This window comes from Mus pahari, chromosome 1 (assembly GCF_900095145.1).
Source record: "Mus pahari chromosome 1, PAHARI_EIJ_v1.1, whole genome shotgun sequence".
Taxonomy (NCBI): domain Eukaryota; kingdom Metazoa; phylum Chordata; class Mammalia; order Rodentia; family Muridae; genus Mus; species Mus pahari.
In genome coordinates, this window is record NC_034590.1 from 51,562,709 (window position 1) to 51,576,661 (window position 13,953).

The following is a 13,953-nucleotide window of genomic DNA, read 5'->3' on the forward strand; positions in this document are numbered from 1 at the left end:
TTGTAGACCAGGCTAGCCTCGAACTCAGAAATCCGCCTGCCTCTGCCTCCCGAGTGCTGGGATTAAAGGCGTGCGCCACCACGCCCGGCTTCCTTTAATTTTGACATGAGGCCTTGCCATGTTCCCTAAACTGCTCTGAAACTCTCGGACCCAAGAGTTGTAGCTGAGATAGGAGCTTATGTCTCGGCTCCAGACAAGTCTTCAATTTAGGTTTTGTTTTGTTTTGTTTTGTTTTTGTTTTTTTTAATTTGTAAACTTCCCTTCTTCATTCTTAGGCCAGTGTACACAGAAGTACAGGTCAAGGACCAGAACTTAACTCCCAGAGTGTTTGGAAGGGTAGGGTTCCGTGGTAGAGCGGTTGCCACGCCCCCTGCTGTCCCTAAGTTCAGCTCCCAGCTTGAGGGGCAGAGAACGAAAATGGGACAAATATATTATTAAGAAACTTACATAATTTGGTCATGACAATGGTGGACGATCAGTAGCCCAGTGTAGACACCACTGACTTCATGTGACAGGCCTCAGAAGTGAGAACTGACTACCCATCTGTTAGGTCGGCCAAGAAGCCAAACTAACTCTTGCTGCAGAGAGCCCGAGAAGCAGTGGTGGGTGGGTGTGCAAAGGAGGAAGTGTCAGCCTCCTTCTGCCATCTGCAGTCCCACTCCCAGCACAGAGGGACTGGCTCTCAGGCCACTCCGAGCTCTTCTGCCTTGTCCCATTGAGATGGGCTTTGGACACTGAGGCGAGCCAAGGATGGAGCAAGAAAGCCCGTGATGGCTTTTAGACTCCTGCTGTGCAGTCTTGGGGCCATCCCTGCGCCTCTGAGTTTAGAATGAAAATGACTACATTCATGAAGGGGTTCATGTGACATGTTTATGCTGTGGAACACGACCGGGTTTGGGGCTCCACAGAAGGAGAAATCCTTGTGTTTGTATGTTCTCTGAAAACTGTGGCTTAGGGCAAGTTGCCAGTGCCCTCCTGCTTCCAAGTTCTTGTGTGTGTTCCTGGCCACGGCTGGGGTGTTGGTGCAGCCGGGATTGTAAGGAAGCAGCCCCCTTGGTTTACTCAGTTCCTGGAGGGCTCTCCCCAGCAGCCAGGGCAGCCTGGTCACCGCACCCGGCTTCCGCCCTAGACTCTCTCTGCTTCATCTGATTTGGAGCTTACTGTCTTCACCCTTCCTTCCTTCCTTCCTTCCTTCCTTCCTTCCTTCCTTCCTTCCTTTCTTTTTTTTTTCCAATTTTTTTATTAAATATTTTCTTTATTTACATTTCAAATGCTATCCCGAAAGTCCCCTATACCCTCCCCCCATCCTGCTCCCCTACCCACCCACTCCCACTTCTTGGCCCTGGTGTTCCCCTATAAAGTTTGCAGGCCTCTCCTCCCATTGATGGCCAACTAGGCCATCCTTTGCTAGATATGCAGCTAGAGACATGAGCTCTGGGGGTACTGGTTAGTTCATATTGTTGTTCCTTCTATAGGGTTGCAGCCCCCTTCAGTTCCTTGGGTACTTTCTCTAGCTTCTCCACTGGGGGCCCTGTGTTCCATCTGTGTGCATAGATGACTGTGAGCATCCACTAATGTGTTTGCCAGCCTCACAAGACACAGCTATATCAGGGTCCTTTCAGCAAAATCTTGTTGGCATATGCAATAGTGTCTGTGTTTGGTGGCTGATTATGGGATGGATCCCTGGGTGGGGCAGTCTCTGGATGGTCCATCTCAGCTCCAAACTTTGTCTCTTTAACTCCTTCCATGGGTATTTTGTTCCCCATTCTAAGGAAGGACAAAGTATCCACACTTTGGTCTTCTTTCTTCTTGAGTTTCATGTGTTTTGCAAATTGTATCTTGGGTATAAGATACAATTTGTCTTCACCATTTCTAAGAATCCTGCATAGGCCCTGTCACCTTGGGTCAGGGACACCCTGGCAGGCCTAGTGAGCCTGGCTTTGTTCTGCTCACCTGGGATGCAGCTGCTCCAGGTTTTGCCTGCAGGTGTTTCCTTTGCACCCCTGCCAAATCATCTGCTGGCCGGGGTCATTTGGGTAGCGCTGCTTTCTCAGAGGAACTAATGGCAGAGGCCACAGGAGGAAAATGGGTCTGGAAGGGCCTCTGCCTTTGGTCTTGGGGTTTGGGGTGGGATTGGCCTGTACACTGATGGAGAGCCAGACAGAAATGGGGTACCCTGGAATAGGGCCATGGCCTCCACTCTCAAAGGTGAGGGGGCTGGCAGATGAAGCTGTGGCCTTGGCCCCCAACAGTGCAGCGCATTAACGATGGCGCTGAGGCGGGCTCCCTGCCGCATCTCCTCTCAGGAGCAGAGGAAGCCCACTGGCTCAGGATGTGGCCAGGCTTGCCCAGTTGCTCCCACCGACTGCAGCGAGCTCAGCTCAGCGTTTGAGGCAGGTCTCCCCAGACAGCATGGTGTTCCCCACAGGGTTAGTGTAGTGTGTGCTTCCTGTGTGCAGGGACAGGTCAGGTCCCCTTAGTGTGGATTTCTCAGGGGAGTCTAGGAGCACCCACAGCCGCAGCAGGCCCAGAGCCTCAGCTTGGGGTGGGGGGGTGGAGCCCCCGCTCCCTAATACCTGATGGCTGAGTCAACAGTGCAGAGACTTGTGTCTGGGTAGCAGACATCTAGTAGCAGCCGGGGCCCGCCCACAGCCACCCTCCTGCCCTGCTTGCCGAAATGTCCTCTGGAAAGGTCAGCCAGGAGCGGCTACGTAATTTTCAGGCCCCGGGGTGACAAATAGAAACATGGACCCTGTGTTTGAAAATGAGTAAGAATTTCAGGACAGTCGTGTGAACATGTGACCAAAGAGCAGGCCTTCTGAGTTGGGGCCCTAGGCGGTGGTACCAGCAGCCCATCCTAAGGCACAGCGGGTCCAGTGGAACCTGTCTTTGGTAGCTTGGAGTTTGACCTCCCCACCCTGGGCCCGCCCAGAGCCCTGGCAGCTTTGCTGTAGTGACTTCCATTTCTAAGGGGAAAGAACTTCAGCTTCCCCTTCCTGTTCTCCCCTTGTCTCTTCCCCCTACCCTTTCTCTGTAAACTCTAGAGTTTGAGACTCCTCCCTCCTCTCCCAGCTTCCTCCCCCTCCCATCCCCCTCCTCCAGTTCACTCTTCTCTTTCCTTTGCTCGATCTAAGAGTGGAAAACCCTTGACCGGATTGATGTGTAACATTTCCCAGCCATTCATCGGGCGCCATTCAATTTTAATGTTCTTTTTTAGTGACACCGGGCTCCTTGGGGTCCTCTGAAGTGGCTGGAGTGAATGTCTTCCTCACCAAGGGGCGTCCCTCAGTCCCTCCGGTGGCCTCTGGGTCTGTCCAGATGGTCTCTGCCCATCGGGAGCCTGGAATGAATTCTCATTGTTAGCACTCGCTCGTCACTCCTCCCTGCATTCAGCTGTCAACCCTACTGGCCACAGTGGAAAGAAAGGCTGTCCCAGTCCCTGGTGACAAAACAGACCTGGCCATCATTCTCAGGAACAGCAGCGTCCACGCAGGCAGGCCGTGCCGCTGGGGGCCGCAGTGGGGCATGTGAAAGGTCAAGTGGCAACGCCGGGACACTGCCCTGTTCCCCCCAGATCTCCAGAATGTGCATGGCATCTGGCATGGTGGCGTGGACCCCTAATACCAGCACTTGGGAGGCAGACACAGGAGGATTGCCACAAGTTGGAAGTGATCCAGGGCTTCTGTGAGGCTCTCCAGAAACAAAACTCACAAAACCAACAAACATTGGTGGCAAGGCTGTGGCTGTTGCTCAGTGGTAGGACATTTACCTAGCATGTACAAGGCTCCAGGTTTCATTCCTTGCACCTCAAGGTTGTGTGCATGTCTGCCTGTGTGTGTGTGCGCGCGCATCTGTGTATCTGTCTGTCACAATGTTATGTGACTTCCTTGCCTAAAACTCTCCTGAGGTCCTGAGGATGGTATCCAGGCTCTCAGTAGGACCAAGGTGCTGGCTTCTTAATGACCCTTTCTCCAGCTTTTGTGCCCAGTTCCACACAACAGGAAACTCTGTCTTCTCTCATGGAGAAGTGACTTGTGTCCCTGAAGAGAGAGACACTTGAACCTTAAAGAATGCTGGTATCTGGGGAGGTGGAGACAAGGAGGCCACAGCACAGAAAGGTGAGGGTGCAGGGCAGGCTGAAGAGCTGGGGGACTCTTGAGTGGCAGGAAGGGAAAGGGCACTGGGTGGTGGGACAGAGGGCAGGGCTCTCAAGTTCATTTTCAGTTATTTGAAGGACCTTTCAAACTTACTGGGGTCTGGGGTAGGCCCAGTCTAGGTGGTTGCATTCCCTGGAAATCCCCCACTGAGGCTTTGGGAAGGTGGCCCCGCTGCCTCCGGACTCACCCATGGCTCCGGAGCACTGGACAATGCCGATGGGAAGACTGCTTTGCCCTTGAGCACTGGGAGAGCTCTGAGCCGAGTAGGGTTCCCTAGAGAATCAGCTGAAAGAACCCTTGTTCTGAAGGGGGAGGCTGAGGCCTGATTACCACCAAGTACCGCCTCTGGGGAACGCTTGCCACTGTCTAGCTGCACCAGGAAGGTGGGGACAAACTCTGACCCGACACTTTGTGGTTCCTGCCCTTAAAGTGCCGCAGACCCCACAGAACAGTGGGTCCAAAACAGTACAGAAATGGGAACAGACTGTCCACACTCTGAGAGATGGGCAGTGGGAGACCAGGTGCTGCCCCCCAGAGAGGAAGCAGCTAAGGGCTTGGGGTCACCCCAGCAAGCCTGGGTGGCCAGTCTCCATTCTGAGCTGAGCAGCAGAACTACCAAGCCGTGCCTACTTTATGATTTCCTCTCTCTCTGCAGCAGCTGGGCTGCCCTGGCAGGTCTGAGCGCTCTTGCCTAGTTACCCCTAGTCACCCCACTGTTTGGTCCTTGTAGCATTTTTGATATCCACCATGCAGACTGGGAACACTGAGGCCTGCTAACCACACCATTGCTCTTCGCCATGGGCAGAAGAAACTAAAGCCAGGCCAGGTAGACCCAAGGAACAAGTCACAGCCTGCCCACGAGGCCTGATTTACTCCTAAGGTTTCATTGTGAAATTGACAGACTGGTGAAGCTCTGTCATGGAGGCCCATCCCACATATTTGCTGTTCCTCAGAGCCAGGGCTTCCCACCTGGGATCTTGATCACACCTAGAAACATTGTTACTCAGCGATACAGTCCATTACATCATCCTTTGGGAATTTTCCTGGTTCTCTGAAAATGCCACTGGTGCCTCTCCTATGTACGTTTGGTTTTGTTTCTTTAGCTTTTGACTCAGACCAGTCCCCCTGTTCTCTGTGTGTGTGTGTGTATGTGTGTGTGTGTGTGAAAGAGAGAGACAGACAGACAGACAGACACTGAAGAGTCTGTGCAAGCCTTCAATGTTGTAGAGGTCTCTGGATTTGTCAGGTTGAATACCTCTAAGTTGTTTACCGGTTCACGGCTCTGCTGAAAAGTGTAGCCGGGAAAGTGGTAAGGGGAAAGGGATCTGCAGTTGGAGGCATGGCCTTTGCCTTTTGCCTCCTGTGAGTCATGGAATGCTCTCTCCTGCTTCAGTTAACTTATTTATAGTTGGGCCCAGCTGACCGGAAAGGTTATCTCGCTGGGTCCATAGCCAACCTGGATGGCTGGGCGTGTGCTATCTTCATTTCATGGATAGGGTTTTAAGAGGTTGAAGCCCGGCCTACATCCAGGCTACGAGGCAGAAGTGGACAGGGCCCAGCCATGTGACACAAGGTGGGACTCCCTGCACCCCAGCACAGCCCCGAGCCTGAGAATATTGGATGTAATCTAGCTGTAATTTTGAGCTTTGGTGACTGAAACCAGGTACTGTGGAGTACACCTGGTACAGGTGGCCACACCTGTTAGAGTCAGGTCCAAAGGCTCCGTGGTCGGGGCTGTGTCCCGTGGAGCACACGGAGGTGCTGCCTGACATATCTGTACTCCTGGAGGGTTTTGGTGCGCTCTGCGTTTCTCTGCTCCTTTGGTGGGAAGGAGACGTTATTCAGGTGGAATTGGCACCGAGTGTGCATTAGACTTAAAAGATGGGGATTGTTGCGGCCCTAGCTGACTTGCTGGCAAGGGAGAAGGTACCGGTGTGTATGTGAGGCCCAGAGACCCAGAGCCTCTTAGGCATGGTGCCCATGATGCCAGGTGAACGAGCAAGCTTGTGAGGAAACCCAGACCTCAGGCACACACGTGTGACAACTTAACCTTCTGCAGTTGCCATCGAGAGCTCCATGGTGTCACTAGTCCTCCTCCCAGCGTTCCTGAGGAGCTGTGTGGTCTCTGGCCTTGCCTCTTCCTCCCAGGGTGACACCCCTGTGCTCCAGTCTCTTTGAAAACACATGCCCACACGGAAGGCTTTCCCCAACTCCTTCCTCTGGGTTTATCTCATTGTGCTGCCTTGGGCAGGAGCCTATGAGGTCTAGCCTTTCTGATGGGTATAGGCAGACCATTTTGCTTCTCTTCTGGATAGCCCAAAGAGCTGAGAGTGATCAACATTTGATTTAGGGGCGACTCTAAGGTCTCATGTAGCCCAGGCTGCCTCTACTTGCCCCACTTTCCTTATTTATTTATTTATTTAATATATATGAGTACACTGTAGCTGTACAGATGGTTGTGAGTCTTCATGTGGTTGTTGGGAATTGAATTTAGGACCTCTGCTTGCTCCAGTCCGCCCCACTCACTCCTTCCCTGCTCGCTCTGGCCCAAAGATTTATTTATTAGTATAAATAAGTACACTGTAGCTGTCTTTAGACACACCAGCAGAGGGTGTCAGATCTCATTACGGATGGTTGTGAGCCACTATGTGGTTGCTGGGATTTGAGCTCAGGACCTTTGGAAGAGCAGTCAGTGCTCTTACCCACTGAGCCATTCTCATCAGTCCTTGCCCCACTTTCCAAGGGCTGAGTGAGATTACAGGTGTGCACCACCACATCCCCGGGCTTTGGGTTGATTGGTTGGATGGATGGTTGGGCTTTTTCAAAACAGGGTCTCCATGTAGCCCTGGCTGTCCTGGAACTCACTACGCAGACCAGGCTGGCCTCAAACTCAGAGCTCCACCTGCCTCTGCCTCTCGAGTGCTGGGATTAAAGGTGTGTGCCACTATGCTGTAGTCCAGATTTACTTTAATCAAAGTAATGCATGTGCATCTGTGTTCACACCAAACTCTCCTAAAGAGGAACCAAGCTGTGTCAAATGCTAAAAGACGGCTGGCTGCCTGTGCCCCCAACCCTCAGCTCTGCAGCTCCTTCTGATTCTCCATCTTTTGAAAAAAATATCTTATTATTTGTTCACCAACTTCAGACATTATCTGGACACACACACACATACCCCGCCACTGCCTCTTGTACATGAGGAATCTTCTTCATGGCATCCTACCGCGTTTTCCTTCTTCCTAAAGTCATATTTTTGGGTTAATATTGCTCACTGTCGAACTGAGTACCAAGCTATGGTTGTTTCATTTCTTCTTTCAAAAAGGGATTGAGGGGCTGCAGAGATGGCTCGGGGTAAAAGCGCCGAGTGGCCCCTGGTTTGGTTCCCAGCACCCACATGGCAGCTTACAACTGTCTTATAGCTCCAGTCAGTTCCAGGGGATCTGACACACTCCTCTGTTCTCCAAGGGCACCAGGCACACAGTGGACAGATACACATGCAGGCAAAACACTCAGACACAAAAAATAATACAAGACTTTTTAAAAGTGTAGATTACAGTCTCTGAAGGTCCCACTGAATGACATTTTTCTGTCCTCGTCTCAAATTCCTTCTAGTACACCAAGAGGTCAGGACCCAATTATGGGATGTTTTTTTCTGTTATCTCAGAAGTAGCTGTGTTTTAATTTCTAGACACTGGTGCTCCTGCAGCCTGTCAGCAGAATTCCTTAAAGCCTTTTCAAAACAAAGGGGAATTTTGTTGTTGTTCTTAATTATGTATTGTGTGTATGTATGCAGTGTGTGTGTGTGTGTGTGTGTGTGTGTGTGTGTGCGCTACGTCACGCTCTAAGCCAAGAGTGAGCCTGGCAGGCAGCAGGCCCCAGGGACCCTCATCTCTGTCCCCTCACCCCAGCATGGGGTTACAGGTCCAGGTCACATCCCAGCTTCTAGGTTTTTAAATTCAGGTCCCAATGATTGCGTAGCAGACACTCTCAGTCTCTGAGCCATTTCCCCAGCCCTGCTTTATTTGTTTGTTTTGGAGATAGGGCCTCTGTTGTAGCCCAGGCTAGCCTGCACTCACTTTGTAGCCAAGGATGATCTTGACACCTCTGTCTTCCCGTCTCTACTGCCCACATGCTACATCCTACAAATAAGCATTTACCTTACGTCACTGTTTGCATACTACTTAAAATGACTCCATGCAGCGCCGTCTGCTGCCCACCGCTTGCCTCCCCACATAGCTTCACCGTAGTATGACTGGCCGTTTTCTCGCTTTTGCTTCCACTGTGGCATGAGGATCTTGCTCACTACCACCCTGGGAGTGATGGGAGCTAGCCAGCACACAGAGATGCTCATCAAATGTATGCCTGCGTTTGTGTGTCACAAAGAAGTACAAGAGTTAGGCGCAGGCTATGGTTCCGTCAAGTTTCCACCCTGCGAGCCTGCTTCTGCCTCATGTCTTTTTCTCTTGACAGTTTCCTTGTTGAGTTTGAGGTTTGGAGCCCTTCTGGGCCTATTCCAACTAAGTCTTTCCTGGTGGCCATGGTGAGGAAAGGGTTTCTTTCCTAGCCTGTTTCCATCCCTCCCCCACCCTACTGGCCTCCGCCACCGCCAGGTCCCATTGGTCCTCCTCATTTTCTAATCCCAGCCCGCAATGCTGAGCTCTGTGCAGACCGCACATCCAATAGAGAGGAGGGGAGAGACTTGTTCAGTCAGTCAATCAGTCAATCAATCAATAAGCCAGTCAGTCTTTTCCTGAAGCCTCTCCACTCCCATCACTTCTCAGTACTCAGCATTAGGTTGATCGGAAGCCATTGCAGAAAGGTGACCCTGTTCCAGGTTTTATGACTCATTGGGTCCTGGAAGCTAGGAAGAGGGAGAGAAGACAAGACAAAGAAGAGGGGGCCGGAGACATTCACCTGCCACCTCTGAGGACAGGTGGAGAGCCATTTGATTACCAGTGTGTGAGCATTGTCTCACCCTAGAGCTGGACACTGCCCAGTGCATAACAGTGGCCTGCTGCAGGGAAGAGGGAGGTTCTGATCCAAACCCAGGCCAGCCATGCTTTCTTCTCCCTGCCTCCCTCCCTTCTACCAAGAGTAGGTTGTGTGGCTGGGTTGCCACTGACCTGTGGGTTTTGGCTGAGTTGCCTAGACTGACCTAGACTCCTGTGCTCAAGGGAAACTTTTGCCTCAGCCTTCCAAGTTGCTGGGGCTTATACACTCCACACCCACTGTGGCAACTCTCTTCTTTCTGCCTTTGGGTCTTGGGTGACTTGGGAAAGTGCAGCGCTCTGGTACATGAAGAGCAAACCTCTGCCCACAGGGCCTTTCTGTCCCAAGAGACACTGATCCAACAGTTGGTCGTCTGGCTGTTTATGTCATTCCTCAGTCACCCTGGACAGAGCACCATCTCTCTGTGTGATGCTCGACATCTGGGGTAGGGAGACAGGGCCCCGGGCCTCCTGTGTGCTCCTGTATCCTGGGACAGTGGATGATGCTCACAGGTTCCCAGCCCAAGAGGCACATCTCACCCATGGGCTTCCACTCAGCCAGGACCCCATAAGGGGTGACTACAGCCAGAGCCCAGGCTGGGGGCAGGGCCAGCCAACCCTGCAGTAGAATGTATGGCTGCTGGGCCATCAAGCGTCAATGTGTTCTCACACTTTCAGAAATTAGCTCCCAGCCTTTCCACCCCCAGGAAGGAGAGAAGGAGAAAAGACGGAAATCGAAAGCGAGTTCTCATTGTCCCTGTGATTGGCACCGTGTGTGAATGAAGGGTCACTGCTTTGGGCTGCTCTTTTTCAAGGCTCCTGTCTCCCCTGCACGCTGCATTCACACCGGAACGTTTCTCTTGAAAGCTCTGTCTTCTTCTCCCCCCCCCCCCCATGCTTTGTCTCTGCTCTCCTTCGCTCCTGCCTTTCATTCCCTGGGGATCTCTCTCTCTTCTCTCGCTCTTTTTTCCCTCCCTTTTCTTCTATTCAGTTCCTCATTTCTTTTCTTCTGCCTTTTTCTCTTTTTTAATTCTTCTTTTTCCTTTTGAATAGTGCCTCTGTTTTCAAGGGGTGGGAGAAGTTAGAGAAGTGGGTCTGTGAGGTTTCCCCCTCCACTACGCTGTGGCACAGGAAGTTTGGAAAAGTCCCCGTCAGGCAAGACATACCTGTTGTCACAGATAAGGAACCCCAAACCCTCTGGCCGGGAGAAGTCCAGCAAGGCCTGGAGTCGGTTCCTTTTCTGCCTTGCCTGAGTTGGGGCTTGTACTGCCAGAGGTCAGGGGTGAATGCAGGTTCCCCAAACTTCTCTCCTCTGTGGGAGCCTGCTGTTAGACCTCCAGGCCCAGAGCAGCCTTGGTGAAGCCATGAGACCCTCACTTGGACTGAACTCAAGCAAGAAGGCCAAGTCATGTTTACATGACAGCTGTCTAGCCGGGGATCCCCTACCACACTGGCACACTGCAGAAGCAGTTGTCCCCATATTGGCTGGACCTGGGACAGTGGTTTAGTGCTCTGCTAGATGGCTCTCCCCAAATAATGAGCTAGCGCGCATTCCGTTTGGGTTCCTTCCCACTGGGTTCTCTCTCTGCGGGTCTGTTTCCCTAAGATGAAGATGGGCCTCTCCTGAGAGCTATGCTTGGTTAGCTTGGTACTGACTCCATTCTTCTGCAGTCCAGATAGGACCAGATGCAGGGCCACCATCACTGTGGCCTGAGCAGCCCTGCCCCCGGGCATGTTCAGACCTGTAATCCTGTCTTTGGACTATAACAAATCCAAGTTCCCTGTCACCTGCTAGTTCTATACAACGTACAAAACCCTACTTAGCCATCCCCACCCTCTTTGATCCCTCAGGTAGTGTTAACCACATCCTAACCAGCTAGCTGTGGTAGTTCTACCCTTCTACTATGGCTCCTCGAGGGGCAGTGGGGCTGCCGTCTTTCTTTGTCTTTCTGAATTCAAAAGAGAAAAGAGTGTGGCGCCATCCATGTTCGCCTAACCCTAGCTACTCAAAAGTGGCTTTAAAAAAAAAAAAAGTTTTAGCCGGGCGTGGTGGCGCATGCCTTTAATCCCAGCACTCGGGAGGCAGAGGCAGGCGGATTTCTGAGTTCGAGACCAACCTGGCCTACAGTGAGTTCCAGGACAGCCAGGGCTATACAGAGAAACCCTGTCTCGGAAAACAACAACAAAAAAGTTTTGAATCTACAAAGCTGAAAATGGAGCATGGCTTCAGGGACAGGCAGGTCGGGGTTTAGGCAGGGGGTCATGGTTGGCAGAGATGGATTCCCTGAGGGAACCGAGCAGGACAGTGGCAAGGACTGACACTTGGGGATGCCAGAGGCAAAGGGACAGCAGGGTCTGCCTGACAACAAACAATGACCTTCCAGAGGAGGACGGAGGTCACACAGCCCAGTGCAGGAGGCACAGGACGGCCCCTGATCATACGGTGGAGACAGGGGAAGTCGGCAGTGCCTGGGCTGTGGTCTGCTGTGGTACTAGAGGTCATCTGGACATGGGGTCAGGGAGGGGGCAAGGCTGAGGGAAGGCTGTGAGTTAAACAGGAGAAAGCAGATGGCAGAGACTGAGGCTGGCTCTCTCTAGGTGGTGACAACCCTGCAAACTGAATCATTCCCTCCTGGTGGAAGGAAGGCCTTGCTCAGCTCTACCACCCGGGAGATGCTAACTGTTCTAGGTCCTGTGACCTGGGGATCCTGGGCAGCCAGGGCTACAATCGGTCTATTCTGCTTGCCAGGAACAGGAGGTGTTTGGAGGAGGGAAGCTCAGGCCACTGTAGACCAGGAGACACGAGAGGAGGGGTTGGCCAGGATGTCACACATCCACTGCCAGGTCTGTGGGTCCTTCCGTTACTCCCACCCTGGTCCGTGGTTTGTTGGTGTGTGAATTGAAGTTACCATTAGCAAAGTAGACACAGGACCAGTTGCATGAATAAGCTACCGTGAGGTAGCACCCATCCAAAGGCCTTGAGTCGTCATAGAATGGGCCACTTCCCACCACAGACTAGAGCAGAGCCAAGGAAGATGGAGGGTGTCAGAAGCAAAAAGACATAGGCAAGCACCAGAGAGCAGATGTCACTCAGATGCTGCAGTGTAGAGGGTGTTAGCGTGGGGACTGTTGAGTACCTAATGTGTGCAGGTTCTGAGAATACTCCCAGGTCTCAAAAAAAAAGGCAAAGCAGACTCTGCTAAGTCTGAGGGAGTTGGTCACCTGTGGGGAGAGGTATCGTCCATTTCCCTAGGGATACTCGGGCTTTGTGCCTCAAGGAATTGATAGAGACAAACAAATGTGGCCAGGGCCGACCCCTCCCCTCAGTGGAGTCCTGCAATGGGCTTTGTGTCTGGGGACCTTAGTAGGGCTGCCACTGCTTCCTGTTGTCACAGGCTTCTTGGAACACCTGCTGGCAGATCTCACCTGCCAAGGTGGGTGTGGGTGGTGGGTGGCCTTCAAGTTATTCCAGTTTGGGCACAAACATTCCTGAATCCTAGCAGGGCACATATGGCAACATCTCTTGTGTGTATGTGTGTGTGTGTGTGTGTGTGTGTGTGTGTTTGGGGGTTGGCACACCAGAGGACAATTATGAGGAGTCAGTTCTCAGTTCTCTCCATCTTGGCATGTGGAGATCAAATTCCAGTCTTAAGCTTAGGCTGCAAGTGTTTTTATCTGAGCCATCTCACTGGCTCTCCCTGCCTCTTTAAGAACTGGCACCAAGGAGACAACGCCTGCAGGAACCGGCTGTGTGGCCATGGGGTTACCAAAGTCAATAATGGCAAACACTCTCAGGCCCTCAGTTGTTGCTCTCCAGGCTGCCAGGCAGGTGCTCCTGTTATCCCTGCTTCGGGAGGGATGGACGAGTCAAAGACTCCACTCTAAGCCAGGGCTCAGCACTCCATAGCAGGCTGGGGTTTTTTGTTTTGTTTTATTTGTTTGAGGCAGCCCGGCTAAATAGTCCAGGCTGTCCTAGAATTCAATATGTAACCTGAGCTAGCCTTATTCTTCTGCTGTAGCTTCCCGAGTCCTCAGTCAGGACCACCCCACCTGTCTCCAACCTGCTTTTTAAGTTGCTTTTACAGCCATGGCGCCGTCTCTGTGGGGAGTAGTGACGTAGTACTTGCGCACAGCCCACACACATCCTCCATATGATTTAAGGCATCTCTAGATGACTTATAATAATACCTAACACGATGTAAATGCTCTATGAGTCGCTGGTGTGCTGTGCTGTTTAGGGGATAATGACAGGAAAAAAGTTCAGCGCAGACGCAACCATCTAGGCCTAAGTACGGAACACACATCTGACAGCGGAATGGGTTTTCTCACCCTAATTGTCCCCTCCTTCCTCTTCCTCCTGGGGCTTCAAGTACATCATACTAGCAATATACTCCGTATGTAGCTGAGGAGGGTCTTAAGCGTCTTCTTTTATTTTTATTTTAATTGCTGTTGGCTGTGGAGGTTGTTTGCTTGTTTGAGACAGGGTTTTACTAGCCTCAGTTAGCCTGGGACTCAATATGTAGACCAGGCTGGCCTCAAACCACAGAGATCCTCTGCCTTCAGAGTTCTGGGATCACAGAGGTGTACCGCAGTTTTTTTGTTTTTGTTTTGTTTTGTTGCTATTTTGAGACAGGGTCTCAGTACCCCAGGCTGGCCCTATATTAATGGCCATCCTGCACCAACCTCCTGAGTGTAAGAGTACAGGTGTGAGTCCCCATGCCCACTGTCCTCCATTAACCTTCAAAACAATTTTTTAAAATAAAGCAAACTTGAAAAGAATATCTTTTTCTTTCTTTCTTTTTTTTTTTTTT

General features: G+C 51.8%; 1 protein-coding gene and 1 long non-coding RNA gene across 9 annotated transcripts in view; one reads left to right on the top strand and one right to left on the bottom strand.

Moving 5' to 3' along the window:
* Positions 1-13,953, top strand: part of Znf710 (zinc finger protein 710) — a 65,678-nt gene that overhangs the window by 29,059 nt on the left and 22,666 nt on the right. The window contains exon 1 of one of the 8 annotated variants that reach the window (XM_029531830.1): positions 5,550-5,730. The exons of the other annotated variants lie outside the window; for them this stretch is intronic. The gene's annotated coding sequence lies outside the window, so the exon portion shown is untranslated. Of the gene's footprint in view, positions 1-5,549; positions 5,731-13,953 lie in introns of those variants that run through there. 8 annotated transcript variants of the gene reach the window in all.
* The window catches only part of LOC110321666, a 12,600-nt gene continuing 7,494 nt past the window's right edge, over positions 8,848-13,953 (bottom strand). The window contains exon 3 of the long non-coding RNA XR_002380539.1: positions 8,848-9,015. This is a non-coding gene — a long non-coding RNA (uncharacterized LOC110321666). The remainder of the gene's footprint in view (positions 9,016-13,953) is intronic.